At 40.1% G+C, this 17,191-nt stretch overlaps 1 protein-coding gene across 2 annotated transcripts in view; it reads right to left on the bottom strand.

Moving 5' to 3' along the window:
• The window catches only part of DPY19L1 (dpy-19 like C-mannosyltransferase 1), a 236,060-nt gene that overhangs the window by 105,974 nt on the left and 112,895 nt on the right, over positions 1-17,191 (bottom strand). For both annotated transcript variants that reach the window (XR_014066788.1, XR_014066787.1), the window contains one exon: positions 13,153-13,292. The gene's annotated coding sequence lies outside the window, so the exon portion shown is untranslated. The remainder of the gene's footprint in view (positions 1-13,152; positions 13,293-17,191) is intronic.

Genomic DNA, 17,191 nt, shown 5'->3' with positions numbered 1-17,191 from the left:
TGATCTTAGTATTCTGAATGTAGAGCTTTAAGCCAACTTTTTCACTCTCTCACTTTCATCAAGAGGCTTTTTAGTTCCTCTTCACTTTATACCATAAGGGTGGTGTCATCTGCATATCTGAGGTTATTGATATTTCTCCCGGCAATCTTGATTCCAGCTTGTGTTTCTTCCAGCCCAGTGTTTCTCATGATGTACTCCGCATATAAGTTAAATAAGCAGGGTGACAATATACAGCCTTGATGTACTCCTTTTCCTGTTTGGAAACAGTCTGTTGTTCCATGTCTGGTTCTAACTGTTGCTTCCTGACCTGCATACAGGTTTCTCAAGAGACAGGTCAGGTGGTCTAGTATTCCCATCTCTTTCAGAATTGTCCACAGTTTATTGTGATCCACACAGTCAAAGGCTTTGGCATAGTCAATAAAGCAGAAATAGATGTTTTTCTGGTACTCTCTTGCTTTTTCAATGATCCAGCAGATGTTGGCAATTTGATCTCTGGTTCCTCTGCCTTTTCTAAAACCAGCTTGAACATCTGGAAGTTCACGGTTCACATATTGCTGAAGCCTGGCTTGGAGAATTTTGAGCATTACTTTACTAGCGTGTGAGATGAGTGCAATTGTGCGGTAGTTTGAGCATTCTTTGGCATTGCCTTTCTTTGGAATTGGGATGGAAACTGACCTTTTCCAGTCCTGTGGCCACTGCTGAGTTTTCCAAATTTGCTGGCATATTGAGCGCAGAACTTTCACAGTGTCATCTTTCAGGATTTGAAATAGCTCAACTGGAATTCCATCACCTCCACTAGCTTTGTTCATAGTGATGCTTCCTAAGGCCCACTTGACTTCACATTCCAGGATGTCTGGCTCTAGGTGAGTGATCACACCATCATGATTATCAGGGTCATGAAGATCTTTTTTGTACAGTTCTTCTGTGTATTCTTGCCACCTCTTCTTAATATCTTCTGCTTCTGTTAGGTCCATACCATTTCTGTCCTTTATCGAGCCCGTCTTTGCATGAAATATTCCCTTGGTATCTCTAATTTTCTTGAAGAGATCTCTAGTCTTTCCCATTCTGTTGTTGTCCTCTGTTTCTTTGCACTGATCACTGAGGAAGGCTTCCTTATCTCTCCTTGCTATTCTTTGGAACTCTGCATTCAAATGGGTATATCTTTCCTTTTCTCCTTTGCTTTTTGCTTCCTGTCTTTTCACAGCTATTTGTAAGGCCTCCTCAGACAGCCATTTTGCTTTTTTGCATTTCTTTTCCATGGGGATGGTCTTGATCCTTGTCTCCTGTACAATGTCACGAACCTCCATCCATAGTTTATCAGGTACTCTATCAGATCTAGTCCCTTAAATCTATTTCTAACTTCCACTATATCATCATAAGTGATTTGATTTAGGTCATACCTGAGGTCTAGTGGTTTTCCCTACTTTCTTCAATTTAAGTCTGCATTTGGCAATGAGGAGTTCATGATCTGAGCCGCAGTCTGCTGCCGGTCTTGTTTTTGCTGAATGTATAGAGCTTCTCCATCTTTGGCTGCAAAGAATATAATCAATCTGATTTTGGTGTTGACCATCTGGTGATGTCCACGTGTAGTCTTCTCTTGTGTTGTTGGAAGAGGGTGTTTGCTCTGACCAGTGCGCTCTCATGGCAAAACTCTATTAGCTTTTGCCCTGCTTCACTCTGTACTCCAAGGCCAAATTTGCCTATTACTCCAGGTGTTTCTTGACTTCCTACTTTTGCATTCCAGTCCCCTATAATGAAAAGGACATCTTTTTGGGTGTTAGTTCTAAAAGGTCTTGTAGGTCTTCATAGAACCGTTCAACTTCAGCTTCTTCAGCATTACTGGTTGGGGCATAGGCTTGGATTACCGTGATATTGAATAGTTTCCCTTGGAAACGAACAGAGATCATTCTGTCATCTTTGAGATTGCATCCAAGTACTGCATTTTGGACTCTTTTGTTGACCATGATGGCTACTCCATTTCTTCTAAGGGATTCCTGCCCACAGTAGTAGATATAATGGTCATCTGAGTTAAATTCAACCATTCCAGTCCATTTTAGTTCTCTGATTCCTAGAATGTCAACGTTCACTCTTGCCATCTCCTGTTTGACCACTTCCAATTTGCCTTGATTTATGGACCTAACATTTCAAGTTCCTATGCAATATTGCTCTTTACAGCATCAGACCTTGCTTCTATCACCAGTTACATCCACAACTGGGTATTGTTTTTGCTTTGGCTCCATCCCTTCATTCTTTCTGGAGTTATTTCTCCACTGATCTCCAGTAGCATATTGGGCACCTACTGACCTGGGGAGTTCCTCTTTCATATCCTATCATTTTGCTATTTACCTGGGGCCAAACTATGGTGGAGGTAATGAAGATAATGGTGACCTCCTTCAAAAGATCCCATGCATGTACTGCTACACTCAGTGCCCCCAACCCTGCAGCAGGCCACCACCAACCCACGCCTCCACTGGAGATTCCTGGACACTCACAGGCAAATCTGCATGAGTCTCTTGTGGGAATGAGGATGAGATGGTTGCAGAGGATGAGACGGTTGGATGGCATCACCAACTCCATGGATATGAGTTTGGGTAAACTCCAGGAGTTGGTGATGGACAGGGAGGCCTGGTGTGCTGCAGTCCATGGCGTCGCAAAGAGTCGGACATGACTGAGTGACTGAACTGAACTCAGTATTTCATAGATCTCCTATACCCACTGACACTTCAGGTGATGCTATCCTGTTGTGAAATCCTGCTGATGCTTCCTAACAGGTTCTCATGCATCCACCTGACCAGGTCCTCCTGCACACTCCACTCTGAAAAATAACCATCCAAAGCATACATCTTATGAGCTTGTGTCACTACTTTACTTTGGAACCACTCAATGATTCTATATCACTATTGGCAAGTCAAAACCTGAGCTCCTTGGCATTACATACACGTCCAGACAGCACTGAATATTTGCATGTGTCTGAGTGCTGGGGGCAATGAGAAGCTGGGACTATCAGGGAGGGGCCATATTGTAAAGAACCTTGAATGCCATGCTGAGGAGTTGGCTCCATTACATAAGCAGTGCAGAGCTATGGATGGTTTGAAGCAGAGATGAAACTCATCTGGTCTAAATTTTCTACTTTTCAATATTGTTTGTTCCCTCCACAGCACTTATTATAGTTTCTAATTATTTCACTGACTTGTTTATTTTTTTCCAAATTTCCCATTTAACTCAAGACTATGAGAGGAAAGAAACCGTATATGTTTTGTTCACATTTATTTCTCTACTACCCTCTAAGTGTCTGGCATATAGTAGGAATTCAATTAAAAGTTGTTGAATAAATGAGTAAATGAATGATGCATGCAGGAATGAATGAGTAGAACGAACACAAAATTAACCATGGGTTCCATTCAACCCACACCTCACCATTCTCGTTTATATAAAGACCTTTCAGAACTATGTCAGGACAAGCTGTGCATTTTGATGAAGTTTTGTAATGCAGGATAGAGCAGCAGTGACTGGATGTTAATGACATGCATTTTTATTGACTAAAGCACAATGTAGAGCAGCCAGTAGTAAGTGATTAGAGGAATAAGACCTTCAAAAGTGCATACATGCCATAATTAACTGAAAAGTCTGCTCACTGTTACTAGGAGCATAAATGCCAAGATGTGGTATTCAACTTGGTCTATGAACATGAAAGACCAAGAGAATTTGCAATAGACTTTAGTCAGGTGTGCCTTCTTTTAATTCAAATAGATCAAATTCTTTAACAGTTTGGATATTTGCTGAAACGTTATCAGACGTCTTCTTTGGGCGGTTAGATTTTCTCAGATATCTAAATTTTCAGTGATAAATATGTATTACTTTAAAAATTATAAAAACAGGATAAACAACAAGGTCCTACTGTATAGCAGAGCAATACTCAATATCCTGTGATAAACCATAATGGAAAAGAATATGAAAGAGAATGCATAAATATGTATAACTGAATTACTTTGCTATACAGCAGAAATCAACACAAAATTGTAAATCAACTATACTTCAGTAAGAAATTTCAGAAAGGCAATAAAACCTTAAGAAATGCTTCCTAAGAACGGAATCAATTTATTGTGTGCTGTCTGAAGCCCTATAATTGATATTTTTCAAATTCTTTCTATACCTGTTTTGATCCTCACAATCATGAATTTTTAGAGTAGGTGGAAATCTTATAAGATCATCTCATATAACTTTTTCATATTTCACAGGTAAAATTTTGACTACCCAGTATCCTTTCCCCACTGCATGTAATTCTCACAAAACTATCAATCATGAGGATGAGTTGGGTAAGGGGGAATGTAGAGAGGCTAAGAAACAAGATCCAAACTAAACAACCAGAAAGTAATTTAAATAATTTCTCTAGAAACAATAAATAATCCAGCGGTGTTCACATGACTCAAATGGCCACCTTGATTATTTCTGCTGGGGACAGGTTTATTCTTTTTGTGTTGGCCCTCAAGTTAAGAAAAGATGTGGACCTGGAATGGCATTCAAACCTTGAATGACATGTGCTTGGTCCAACTCCTTGGGTTTCCCGGAAAAGTATTAAGCCAATAAATTACCTTTTCTTTTGCTGAAGGTTGAAATTTATGTTCTGTCACATACATCAGGGAGAAATCTTAATAAATAACCACCCATTACTAATGCCATTTGTCCTTTTTGTTTATTTAGTTTTTAAAAGAAAGGCAAGCTGCCATATGCAGCACCTCATTTGGGTGTGCCTGCAATTTGGTAAGTCTGACTACCCTACATTTTCCTGCAAATGGACCTGAAGAGATTGATTGAATATCCTGGCAGGGGAGTGCAGCTACTCATGTAGGCTTGACTAAAGGCTGGTTCTACTCTACAAGTGAAAGTTGTCCTCTTCAACTAAGTGTGTAGCTTCTGGAGGGATGCGCATAGGAGCAGTGAGGGAGGAAAAGGACTCTTGCCTAGCCAGCCAGATCAGCCAAATCACCCTAGTGACCAATGGGGTGACAGATATCACAGTCAGATCACCCTCATTGAGGTCAGATAGCCCTCACGCCCTGTCTTCTTTATTAAGGTCTCAAAGATGAGGACTCCAAGATATCCCTGAGTCTCCCATCTTTATGATTTCTTTCTAGTAGTAATAGAAAAAGATAATTATTTATGTTAACTTAAACTTTCTGCTATAATTTTCAGTTAGAGACTTTTGCTTCCACGGAAGATAGAGTAACAAGAACTGAATTTACTTTCCTATTGAAATAACAACAACAACAAAAAAATATGTGAAAAAAAGATTTTCAAGTCACTGGATATTAGGCAATGAAGGGTAGCGATCCTGGAGATAGCTAACTAATGAGGTGACCCCTAGCACTGCCTCTGATTATTGCCTTGAGAGCATTTACAGTCTGCAGCCTATGAATAGGGGAGCCAGATACACCCTGATGGACTCCCTGAATTGAGAGTCTAGGGAGATGAAAGGAGCTTGAGCTTGCAAGGCTGAGTACCAAAAAGGGGACAACTTCTCAGAGAGTGATCTGAAGAGGTTCCTTGGGTACTCAGCACAGTACTGATAAGCATATGCACTTAAGGAAACTACCCAATTCTGGGTGCAAACTACCTTGAAGGATTAGAGAACAGTGTCCAGTGCTCACAAAGGATAGTGAATAGTGCCTGTTTCTGCCAGTCAGAGAGAAAAACACATAGTTCATACACATTGGGTAGTGCCCAGGAAAATTATGTAGTAGAGAATAAGTGGTCTTAGCCGACCACAGTTCTGAACCCACCTAAAAAATATCATAAAAGCAGACCTATAAGATCTGTTTCAAAGTAACTTAATTCCATCCCAGAACAAAGTTCAAGGATATTTATAGGAATATAAAAACGCTCAGCACCCAAAAGGATAAAATTCACATTTGACATAATCAAAGACTATCAGATATGCAAAGAAGAAAGAAATCATGACCCATAATGAGAAGATGAATCTATTAATAGAAACTGATCCCAAACTAACACAGATAGTAGAATAAGCAGAGAAGGACATTAAATCATTTTTTAGAACTGTTTTTTTATCCAGTATGTCCAAAAGTTATGGAGAGACACAGAAATATGTAAGACCAACTTAGAACTTCAGGGCATGAAAACTATCATATCTAAGATGTAAAATACACTGGATGGCATTCAGAGGAGATTAGACATTTCAAGGGGGAAGATCAGTGAACTTAAAGGCACAGCAATAAAAATTATCCAAAATCCCATGTGGCACTAAGTGGTAAAGAATCCACCTGCCAGTGCAGGAGACACAGGAGATGAGGGTTTGATCCTTCAGTCAGGAAGATCCCCTGGAGGAATGGCAACCCACTCCAGCATTCTTGTCTGGAGAATCCCATGGACTGAGGAACCTGGAGGGCTACAGTCCATAGGGTCACAAAGAGTCAGACACGACTGAAGTGACTTAGCACACACATACAAAATGAAAACCAAAGAGTAAAAAGAATCCCTTCCTCTTGTCCCACACGCACCAAAAACAATCAGTGAGTTGCAGGTCAATTACAGGCAGCCTAAAGTGTATGTAGTTGGGGTCTCTAAAAGAGACAATAGATAAAGGGGTATGGACAGAAAATGTATTTGAAGAAATAATGGCTCAAAATTTTCCAAATTTGACGACTACTAGAAACTCATGGATCAAAAAAAGCTCAAGGAAGTCCGAGGATAAGAAACATGAAGAAAACTATACCACAACCCATCCCAATCAAACTGCTAAACTTATTGACCATAGAGTCCTAGGAATATCACTTAAAAATCACTGTTCCCATTCAATGTCCTCATTTTATAGATAAGGAAACTAAATTTCAGAGAAGTAATTTGCCCAGTAACATACAGAATGTTAGTGTCAAAGTCCAGTGTTTTTTCCTCAACATTCAGCCAGAAACCTTGTCATTCTTGAAATCTTCCTTAGGAACATGCTATCTTTCTGTAACTGAGCAGGATCCTATGGGGCCTTTCAGGGACAGACCCCTCCCCCGTATCTGCTGATTTAGTTCTCCTCTGAAATACGTAGATAACAGTATCTGATGCACATTTTCTGAGTTATTTTACAGATGCTATAACCTCTACCAAATAGAGGAAGCTAACTACTTGACGATCATGGAGTACCCAATCCCCAGACCTGCTGGTGCCGGAGGACTGATAATGTAACCCCCTGGGACACCACCCTGTTACCTCACCATCAACCAATCAGACAGCTGTGCATGAGTTGATCACATACTCTGCGATTCCCCTCCCTCACCTTGCCTTTAAAAATGCTTCCCTGAAACCCATCAAGGAGTTGAGGTTTTTTAAGCATTAGCTGTCCGGGACTCCTTGTCTGACACCTTTCAATAAATGCCGCACTTTCCTTCACCACAGCCTGATGTCAGTAGATTGGCTGTACTGCAAGGGCAAGCAGACCCAGGTTTGGTTTGGTAACACTTCCAAAACCAATTTCACAGTCTATAACATTGCCTTTCACACTCAAGGTTTTCTTTCAGCACAAACTCGACAACTGTAAGAGTCAGTGAATGCCTGGGCATTTGGACGGGAATGAGACTAAACAACAAAAACAAAAATCTTCAGACCATAAGCCTCTTCAGGGAGTGCAAGCTCACTGTGAAATGCCAGGTGAAAAGACAGTGCTGTGTATTCTGAGGTGGCAATTCTACTTGGAATGGTAGCCATTTTTCTGTCATCACTTAAGTCATTTTCCTGTTCAGCTCAGAAGGCAGCCATGGCTCTGCTAGGAGTGACAGATGCTATGCTGAGCAGAGCCCCCATCCCATCCCATCTCAACAGCCAGGCCCACTTCAGCAACTGCTGAGTGAAAGGGGCAGATGTGGAGCCAGACTGTTTTGACAGGAGATTGATTTTCTCCTCTCTGCCCTGCCCCCTCAAGCTTTTTCTCTTTCCTTATGGATTATTCCTACTTTCAACTAAAAGCAAAGAGGAACAGCAAGAAAATTATTCTGGAAGGGTTGGGGAGACACCTGGGAGGAAGAGCACAAAAAGAAAACCTCAGAGATTTTCCGTGTTAAGAATGGTTAGGGATCAGTCCACCCTGATTTGCTTGTCTGTGGCTGTTGGTATGATTAAGGGAAGAGAAAGGGAGGGAGACGTTATTATTTTTTTTTAAGATATCTTGATACAGAATTCATTTCAAAGAGATTCCTGATCCTCTGGATGGGAAAAATAACCTAACAGAAATTTTGATTATGAATGTGAAGCCCCCTGGGAATAGATAACCTAGATAAGAAGGTTACAGAAAAGAACTGAAATCAGATTTTTTTTCAAAGAGATACTAGCACCGCCACGTTCACTGCATTCATAATAACCAACTTGGGAAAACAAACTAAATGTCTACCAACAAATGAAAGGATTTAGAAAAGATGGTATAACATACAACAGAATATTATTTGGCTTTTTTTAAAAGAAGGAAATCCTGCTATATGTGACAACACTGATGAAACTTGAAGACCTTAGGCTGAGTGAAATAAGCCAGTCATAGGCTGAATATTGCAAGACTCCACTTAAAGTAAGGTATCCAAAATAGTTGAATTTAAGAGAACAAAGAATAGAATGGTGGTTGTCATGGGCTTATGGAAGGGGGAGGTGGGGAATTACTAACCAAGAGGATCAAAGTTTCAGTTAAACAAGATGAAAAGTTCTAGAGAACTGCTGTATAACTTGTGCTACAGTTAACAACAATATATTGATTGTTTTCTTAAAATCTGATAGGAAGGCAGATCACATATTCTTACCACAAGTTTTTTATAAAAAAAGGGGGGAGGTGGTAAGACAATGAGGAGATAAATTGTTCTGCATAATGAAAGGGAATTTAGGATTTGACCAAAGGGCCAAATCTAGGGTCACTAGTGGTTGCAAGCCGGGGGCTGTTGACCAAAGGAGGAGGAGAGTGAGGGAGAGCAGGACTGAGGCCTGGAGCCCAGCAGAAAGCAGGGCCAAGGGCAGTGGATGGGGAGGCTGAGAAACTTTACATACAATACCTCATGTCATCTACATAAGAGCCATGTGAGACTGGCATTGTCTCTTATCCCATTTTACCCAGGAGGAAACTGGGCATTCCAGATGTAACGGGCTTGTGCTTGTAGAGCTGAGTGTCAGAGTCTGGATTCCAAACTGATTAACTGTTCCCGAGGCCGAGTTCTTTCCACCACACCAAAGGAATGGGGTGGCTTGGGCTAGGACCTGGAGAGCAAGTTTCTAATTTCAGATTTACTACTGAGTACTGGGCTTCCCACGTGGCACTAGTGATAAAGAACTGCCTGCCAATGCAGGAGACATCAGACACCGGACTTCAATCCCTGGGTTGGGAAGATCCCCTGGAGGAAGGCGTGGCAGCCCACTCCAGAATTCTCGCCTGAGACTCCATGGACAGAGGAGCCTGGCGGGCTGCAGTCCATAGGGTCACTAAGAGTTGGACATGACTGAAGTGACTTAGCACGCACACACACGCCCGGAGTACTAGCATGAACTTGGGCAAGTTACTTCCGCTTTCAAAGCCTCTGTTTCTCCATTTACATAAAAAAAAAATATATTCATTTCAGCCTTGTCAGCAAACCCTTTCTTCTAATAGCCTGTGTTTTTGGAACCCAGCAGAACCCTGTGCCCCAACCCTCTGCAAGTAAGTACAAAGCAAAGACCCCTCCCTGTTTCCTGCCTCTCGTTTGTAGAAAAGCTGCAATCTCCCAGGCCTCCTTGAGTCAAAAAAGAGCAGCCTTAAGCAGTTACGGATCAGTACAACGGAGTCACAGTCTCAGTGTCTGATGCAGTTGTTTTACAGATACTATAACCACCTTCAGCAGAACCCCTTTTGCCTTGTCACGTTAGCAAAGCTTCACTGTAACTAAACGTGATTTCAGACACTACTGTGCTCTGCTCACCTCTGCCCCAGCACACTTTTCAAATCTTTTGATCACACAATACTTTGCCTAACCTGTTGATTCTCTCTGTAGATCAAAGAAATAGAAATGAAGACTAAGTAATTAACAGATGACCAGATCTCTTCCCTAGCTTTCCCTTCAGTACTCTTGTGAACAAACTGTGCGAACAACATAATGTCTAGAGGAAAATCACAAGAAGCTGAGAAGCTTGCATGCAGTGGGTTGGTGGCGGGGATGACTCTGGCCCCTATCTCAAAGACTAACTGAGATGACTTCCTCCTTTCCCCTTAAAAGGTTCATGACCAAGAACAATCTTCAGAGTTGGTTTGGGGGGAAATAAGTCCTCCTTCTCCCAAGATCGCTGACTCTCTGATTAAAAGCAACTTTCCTTTCCTCCAACAACTGCCTCTGGGATATTGAGTTTTGAGTGGTGAGCATCTAGACCTGGGATCGGTAACAGATTTTATCAACCTAAGTGGCTGCTGCTGACCTTTTAAATGAGACGCCTGTCTCCTTACTCCCTCTGTTCCCTTTACATTGAACTGAGGGCCCATCGTGTGCCAGGCACCTAGGGAAGTACCATTTACAAATCATGATTACTGGAGAAACTGAGGATTTTCCCTCGACCACCTGCCACATCTATGGTGGGTGCTTCTTTATATGTGTATTCGTATCTGAGAGTGTCTATTTGTTTTTTTAATATTGAATGGAGAATAATTATAATATATGCATAAAGTATCCATATATTATAAATAATTATAGTTAAGTCACACTCAGTTCAGTTCAGTTCAGTCGCTCAGTCGTGTCCGACTCTTTGCGACCCCATGAATCGCAGCACGCCAGGCCTCCCTGTCCATCACCAACTCCCTGAGCCCACCCACACCCATGTCCATCGAGTCGGTAATGCCATCCAGCCATCTCATCCTCTGTCGTCCCCTTCTCCTCCTGCCCGCAATCTTTCCCAGCATCAGGGTCTTTTCCAATGAGTCAGCTCTTCACACTATGTGGCCAAAGTACAAGAGTTTCAGCTTCAACATCAGTCCTTCCAGTGAACACCCAGGATTGATCTCCTTTAGGATGGACTGGTTGGATCTCCTTGCAGTCCAAGGGACTCTCAAGAGTCTTCTTCAACACCACAGTTCAAAAGCAGTAATTCTTCAGCGCTCAGCTTTCTTTATAGTCTAACTCTCACATCCACACATGACCAATGGAAAAACCATAGCCTTGACTAGACAGACTTTTGTTGGCAAAGTAATGTCTCTGCTTTTTAATATGCTCTCTAGGTTGGTCATAACTTTCCTTCCAAGGAGTAAGCGTCTTTTAATTTCATGGCTGCAATCACCATCTGCAGTGATTTTAGAGCCCAGAAAAATAAAATCAGCCACTGTTTCCACTGTTTTCCCATCTATCTGCCATGAAGTGATAGGACCAGATGCCATGATCTTAGTTTTCTGAACGTTGAGCTTTAAGCCAACTTTTTCACTCTCCTCTTTCACTTTCATCAAGAGGCTTTTTAGTTCTTCTTCACTTTCTGCCATAAGGGTGGTGTCATCTGCATATCTGAGGTGATTGATATTTCTCCCGGCAATCTTGATTCCAGCTCGTGCTTCCTCCAGCCCAGCGTTTCTCATGATGTACTCTGCATATAAGTTAAATAAGCAGGGTGACAATATACAGCCTTGATGTACTCCTTTTCCTGTTTGGAAACAGTCTGTTGTTCCATGTCCAGTTCTAACTGTTGCTTCTTGACTCGCATACGGGTTTCTCAAGAGGCAGGTCAGGTGGTCTGGTATTCCCATCTCTTTCAGAATTTTCCACAGTTTATTGTGATCCACACAGTCAAAGGCTTTGGCATAGTCAATAAAGCAGAAATAGATGTTTTTCTGGAACTCTCTTGCTTTTTTGATGATCCAGCGGATGTTGACAATTTGATCTCGGGTTCCTCTGCCTTTTCTAAAACCAGCTTGAACATCTGGAAGTTCACGGTTCATGTATTGCTAAAGCCTGGCTTGGAGAATTTTAAGCATTACTTTACTAGCGTGTGAGAAGAGTGCAATTGTGCAGAAGTTTGAGCATTCTTTGGCGTTGCCTTTCTTTGGGATTGGAATGAAAACTGACTTTTTCCAGTCCTGTGGCCACTGCTGAGTTTTCCAGATTTGCTGGCATATTGAGTGCAGCACTTTCACAGCGTCATCTTTCAGGATTTGAAATAGCTCAACTGGAATTCCATCACCTCCACTAGCTTTGTTCATAGTGATGCTTCCTAAGGCCCACTTGACTTCACATTCCAGGATGTCTGGCTCTAGGTGAGTGATCATACCATTGTGATTATCTGGGTTGTGAAGATCTTTTTTGTACAGTTCTTCTGTGTATTCTTGCCACCTCTTCTTAATATCTTCTGCTTCTGTTAGGTCCCTACCATTTCTGTCCTTTATCGAGCCCATCTTTGCATGAAATGTTTCCTTGGTATCTCTAATTTTCTTGAAGAGATCTCTAGTCTTTCCCAATCTATGTTTTCCTCTATATCTTTGCACTGATCGCTGAGGAAGGCTTTCTTATTTTTCCTTGCTATTCTTTGGGACTCTGTATTCAAATGGGAATATCTTTCCTTTTCTCCTTTGCTTTTCGCTTCCTGTCTTTTCACAGTTATTTGTAAGGCCTCCTCAGACAGCCATTTTGCTTTTTTGCATTTCTTTTTCTTGGGGATGGTCTTGATTCCTGTCTCCCGTATAATGTTACGAACCTCCATCCATAGTTCATCAGGCATTCTGTCTGTCAGATCTAGTCCCTTAAATCTATTTCTCACTTCTATTGTATAGTCATAAGGAATTTGATTTAGCTCATACTTGAATGGTCTAGTGGTTTTCTCCACTTTCTTCAATTTCAGTCTGAATTTGGCAATAACCCCCACTACCCAATTTCAAAGAACACATAACCTTCAACTTTGAAGACCCTTCTGTGTCTCCAGTCCTCTGAAAGACTGTCACTAATTTTACTTAAAATTTACTTGTTTTTCTTTATGTTTTACCACACTTTAGTCCCTTAAGAATGCGTTTAACTTTACATGTTACTGAACTTTTCCCTATATGAATTCACATCACATGTATTCTTCTACAAATCAGATTTTTGTTGGTTTAGCAATATTTCCTGAGTCATGCATGGTATCGCCTACAACTGTTTTACAGTTTTACATATTCAACGGGACCCTGCAGGATGACTATACCTCAATGTCTTTATCCATTCTACGGTTGACTCCAGACACACGGGCAAGTGATCTTCTGTTGTCTGCTGTTGAGAACACTTGGCAGTGAACTTCTTAGATATGCCTCCTGTTGCACGTTTGTTTTTTTCTGGGGTATAAACCTAAGGAGTGGAGAAACTAGGTCACAGTATGTACAATCTCAAATTCATCAGGTAGTACCATTTATTTCCAAAATAGTTACACTCCACAGGGAGTGAAAAAGACTTTCTATTGTCCCACCCTTTTCCCAGTACTTTAAAAATCTAATCAATGTTGTGAATTATAAATTGTTGTCATTATGGTTTCATTTTGCATTTCTCTGATTATGAACAGGTCGGATTTTTTTAAAGATTATGAGCCATCTGCATTTCTTTTTTAGGAAATGTGATGCTTTGGGCCAATTTTTCTTTGTATGTTTTTACTCTTTGTAGGATTTCTTTATTCTGGATACTGATCTTTTTTGTCAGGTAGACAAATTGAAAATACCTTCTACACATCATGGATTGCTTCACACTTGTTTTATCGTCTTTTGCTGAACAGAAGTTATTAACCACAACACAGTGAATCATTCACTCCTTTCCTTTTACAGTTAGTTTTAGAGTTTTAGGAAGTCCTTCTTTGAGGAAATCCTACTTGAGGACATAAAGATAGTATCCTATATTGTCTCCTAGACTTTGTAGTGCATTCTCTTTAGGTTTTCCGTCTATCTGGGATTTTTTTATGTATGATGTGAGGTATGGAAATAATGTTTTTCATATAGATAACCAATTGTCAGCTTCATTTATTAAATATATGCACATGCTTGTTTGGGGCTATCTATTCTATTAGTCAATTTCAATATTCCTGTGCTAATACTTTTATAGCTGATGTGGTAAATCTTTCTAGATGGTAGGGAAAAATGCCATTATTTCATGTCCTTCTTCAGATTTGTCTTGATTATTCACCCATGAAAATTTTACATTCAGCTTCTCAAGCTCTATAAAAAGCCCTACTGGTATATTAAAATATAGGTCAATTTCAGGTGAACTAGTATTTTTATATCTTAAGTTGAGTTTATTGCTAGATTCTTGTTTGTATCTTTGTTCATGAATGTAATAGACCTGTGATTTTCCCATCCTGCCTTCATCCTACTCTGCTCTTGTTATTTAACGTTATAGTTGCCCCAAAACTGGGGTTCTCTTATTTCCTATTCTCTAGGTGTTTGTATAGGATTGACATTATCTGTACCTTAAATGTTTGGTAGAAGAAGTCTGCAAAACTCTCTGGATTTATTGTTTTCTTTGAAGAGTGATCTTTAAAAATTATTGATTTCTTTGCTAGGGATAAGACTACTCCTAATTTCTATTTTTTCTTGGATTAATTGCATTTCTCTAGGGATTTAACCATTTATCTAAGTGTTCAAATTTATTGACAAAATTGTCATAACTTCTCCTCCACCTACTCTCTGCAGCTTCTGTAATTCACCATTCATAATTTTTATGTCTTGTTTTCCTCTCCATTAAGAATTTTTTCAAATAACCAACTTTGGTTTTTTTGATATCTTTATTTCATCAAGTTCTGCTTGTATTTCCTTCAGTTTGGGGATGGGGTATTCTGCTGTTCTTTGTCTATATGCCTGACATTGATATTTGAATTCAGTTTTAGTTTAATATGTGCATTTTAGACTACATAGGAAAAAAAACCATATTTCTAGATTTGCTTTAAATATATCCCACAAGCAGTTTGTAGTATATCATTGCTCTATTGTTTCCTCAAATTTTCATCATAGATTCTTCATTGATTTATGGATTATTTAAAACCGTTTAAAATTTTATATTGATTTCTCACATTAAGGGGTTTTAATCACTAATTCTTTTGAGAATTGCCAAGTGACCCCATTTAGGACCACTTTTTTCATTTAACCAATACTGAGCACCCATATATGCCAGGTATTGTTCTAGGTGCTTGGGTTACATCAGTGAAATAAACAGATTGAAAATGTTTGCCTTCCTGGAGTTCATGCTTTGTCAGTTCTTGGAAATATCCCACATGCTGGAATAGAAGGTGTATTCTTCATTTATTTAGTGTGGTTGTACTATATAGGACCATTACATCAAGATTCCTTTATTACTAAAACCATGTATATCCCTAGTGACTTTTTTGCCTGCTTATTACATCAATTTCTAAGTCACATTTGTTACTATTTCCTTCTGTTTGTGGACTTGTCTACTTCTCTTGTTTTTAATTACCACCCTAGGAGGCATATCTTTTTTAAAGGTAAGAAGAAAGAGTCTCAAATAATAACATGTCTTATCTTACAAAGTTTGCAAAGAATGGATCCAGGATTCTAATTTAGTTGTCTCAATTATGGTAATATGAATTGCATGACTGCTGTCATATGTTTTGTCTAATATCCTTATCTAGTGACAACATGAGTCTCTCCCCATCCTATGGGCATCTCCTCCTCCCAGACTTTAATTGAACTCCTAATCAGAGTTCCCAGCTTCCTGGCCAGCAGTGAACGTACACAGCACTGGCCATCATAGTATCTGGGCCACACAAACCAAACTAGGCCAAAGAGAGTGCTTCCTTTAGAGACAGACATATCCATCTTTGCCATATTGCTTCCCAATAGTTATTGGGTTACCAGCCATATCTGAATGTATCAAGGTAGCTAGCTAGGATATGGAGAAGGCAATGGCACCCCACTCCAGTACTCTTGCCTGGAAAATCCCATGGACAGAGGAGCCTGGTAGGCTGCAGTCCATGGGGCCGCTAAGAATCGGACACGACTGAGCGACTTCACTTTCTCTTTTCCCTTTCATGCATTGGAGAAGGAAATGGCAACTCACTCCAGTGTTCTTGCCTGGAGAATCCCAGGGATGGGGGAACCTGGTGGGCTGCTGTCTATGGGGTCGCAGAGTTGGACACGACTGAAGTGACTTAGCAGCAGTAGCACAGGCAGCTAGGATATGTTAATGATGTTAATTTTTGTTTAATTATTTAAACAAGAAATTTTTCTTCTACATATGATATTAATCTAATCTGAAGAGATCCTGCATTTCCTTATTATATCATCTCCACAGTTAGGATACAAAATCTTCCATTTCTTTTAGTTTAAAAAATAAATTACAGTGCCACCTAGAATTTACTGCAGTGTTGAATCAAGCATGTTTTATTTTAAAAAATTATTAAGCATTATCACTTCCTAGGCACTGTGTTAGGAGGAACTGTGGATTTGGAATGGAATAAGACATAGGTCCAGTCTGAAAGGACACAATGCAGTACAAGTCATATTAAATGTGTGGAATTTAGGAGTGATAGGAACGTGGACAGTGGGGACAGTCCACTATGTCAAGGGGAAGGCAGTTAGGGAAGTCTTCACAGACGAGTAGACATTTGAGTTAAACTGCATCTTGAAATAGAAACCGATCAAGAAAGCCTAGTCCAGGAAAATGAAAAAAAAAATCAGCAATTTATTCTTTTTTTGCTTTTGGCTCTTATATTCCCATTTCTCATTGACACTCAAATCAGGATTTATAAATATGTGGTACCTATGCTTGTCACTATCCCGCTTCTCATACCCACCATGGCAATTACCTCTGCTGCTGCAAAGTCACCTCAGTCGTGTCCAACTCTGTGCGACCCCATAGACGGCAACAATTACCTCTAACTGAACACAAAATTCTTTCCTCAGTGAGTCTCCTCAACACTAAGTTCCATGATTAATAAAGTATCAATAGAAACAGTCAATAGTTATTAATAAAAGAGTATATATGAAAGAAACTTGCTTACCATTTCTAATTCGATTGGGCAGAGACATGGAAAGGATGGACATCCAGACATAAGGCAGGGAGGCCTGCATTTTTTAAAGGTCCAAATCTTATGACTCCCCCCAGATTGACTAAATCCTAATTTGTGGAGATGGGGGAAAGGCTTCAGTATTTTTGAAGCTTTACAAATAATTTCCACTGTATTGACAACTTTGAGGATGATTGCCATAAAGGGTCTGTGTTAGGAAAAGTCAGATTCATCACAGATT

The sequence above is a fragment of the Giraffa tippelskirchi genome, chromosome 10 (assembly GCF_054371585.1).
Source record: "Giraffa tippelskirchi isolate mGirTip1 chromosome 10, T2T-mGirTip1v1.2.pri, whole genome shotgun sequence".
In the NCBI taxonomy this organism is placed as follows: Eukaryota; Metazoa; Chordata; class Mammalia; order Artiodactyla; family Giraffidae; genus Giraffa; species Giraffa tippelskirchi.
This window is presented reverse-complemented; position numbering and strand designations above follow the sequence as displayed.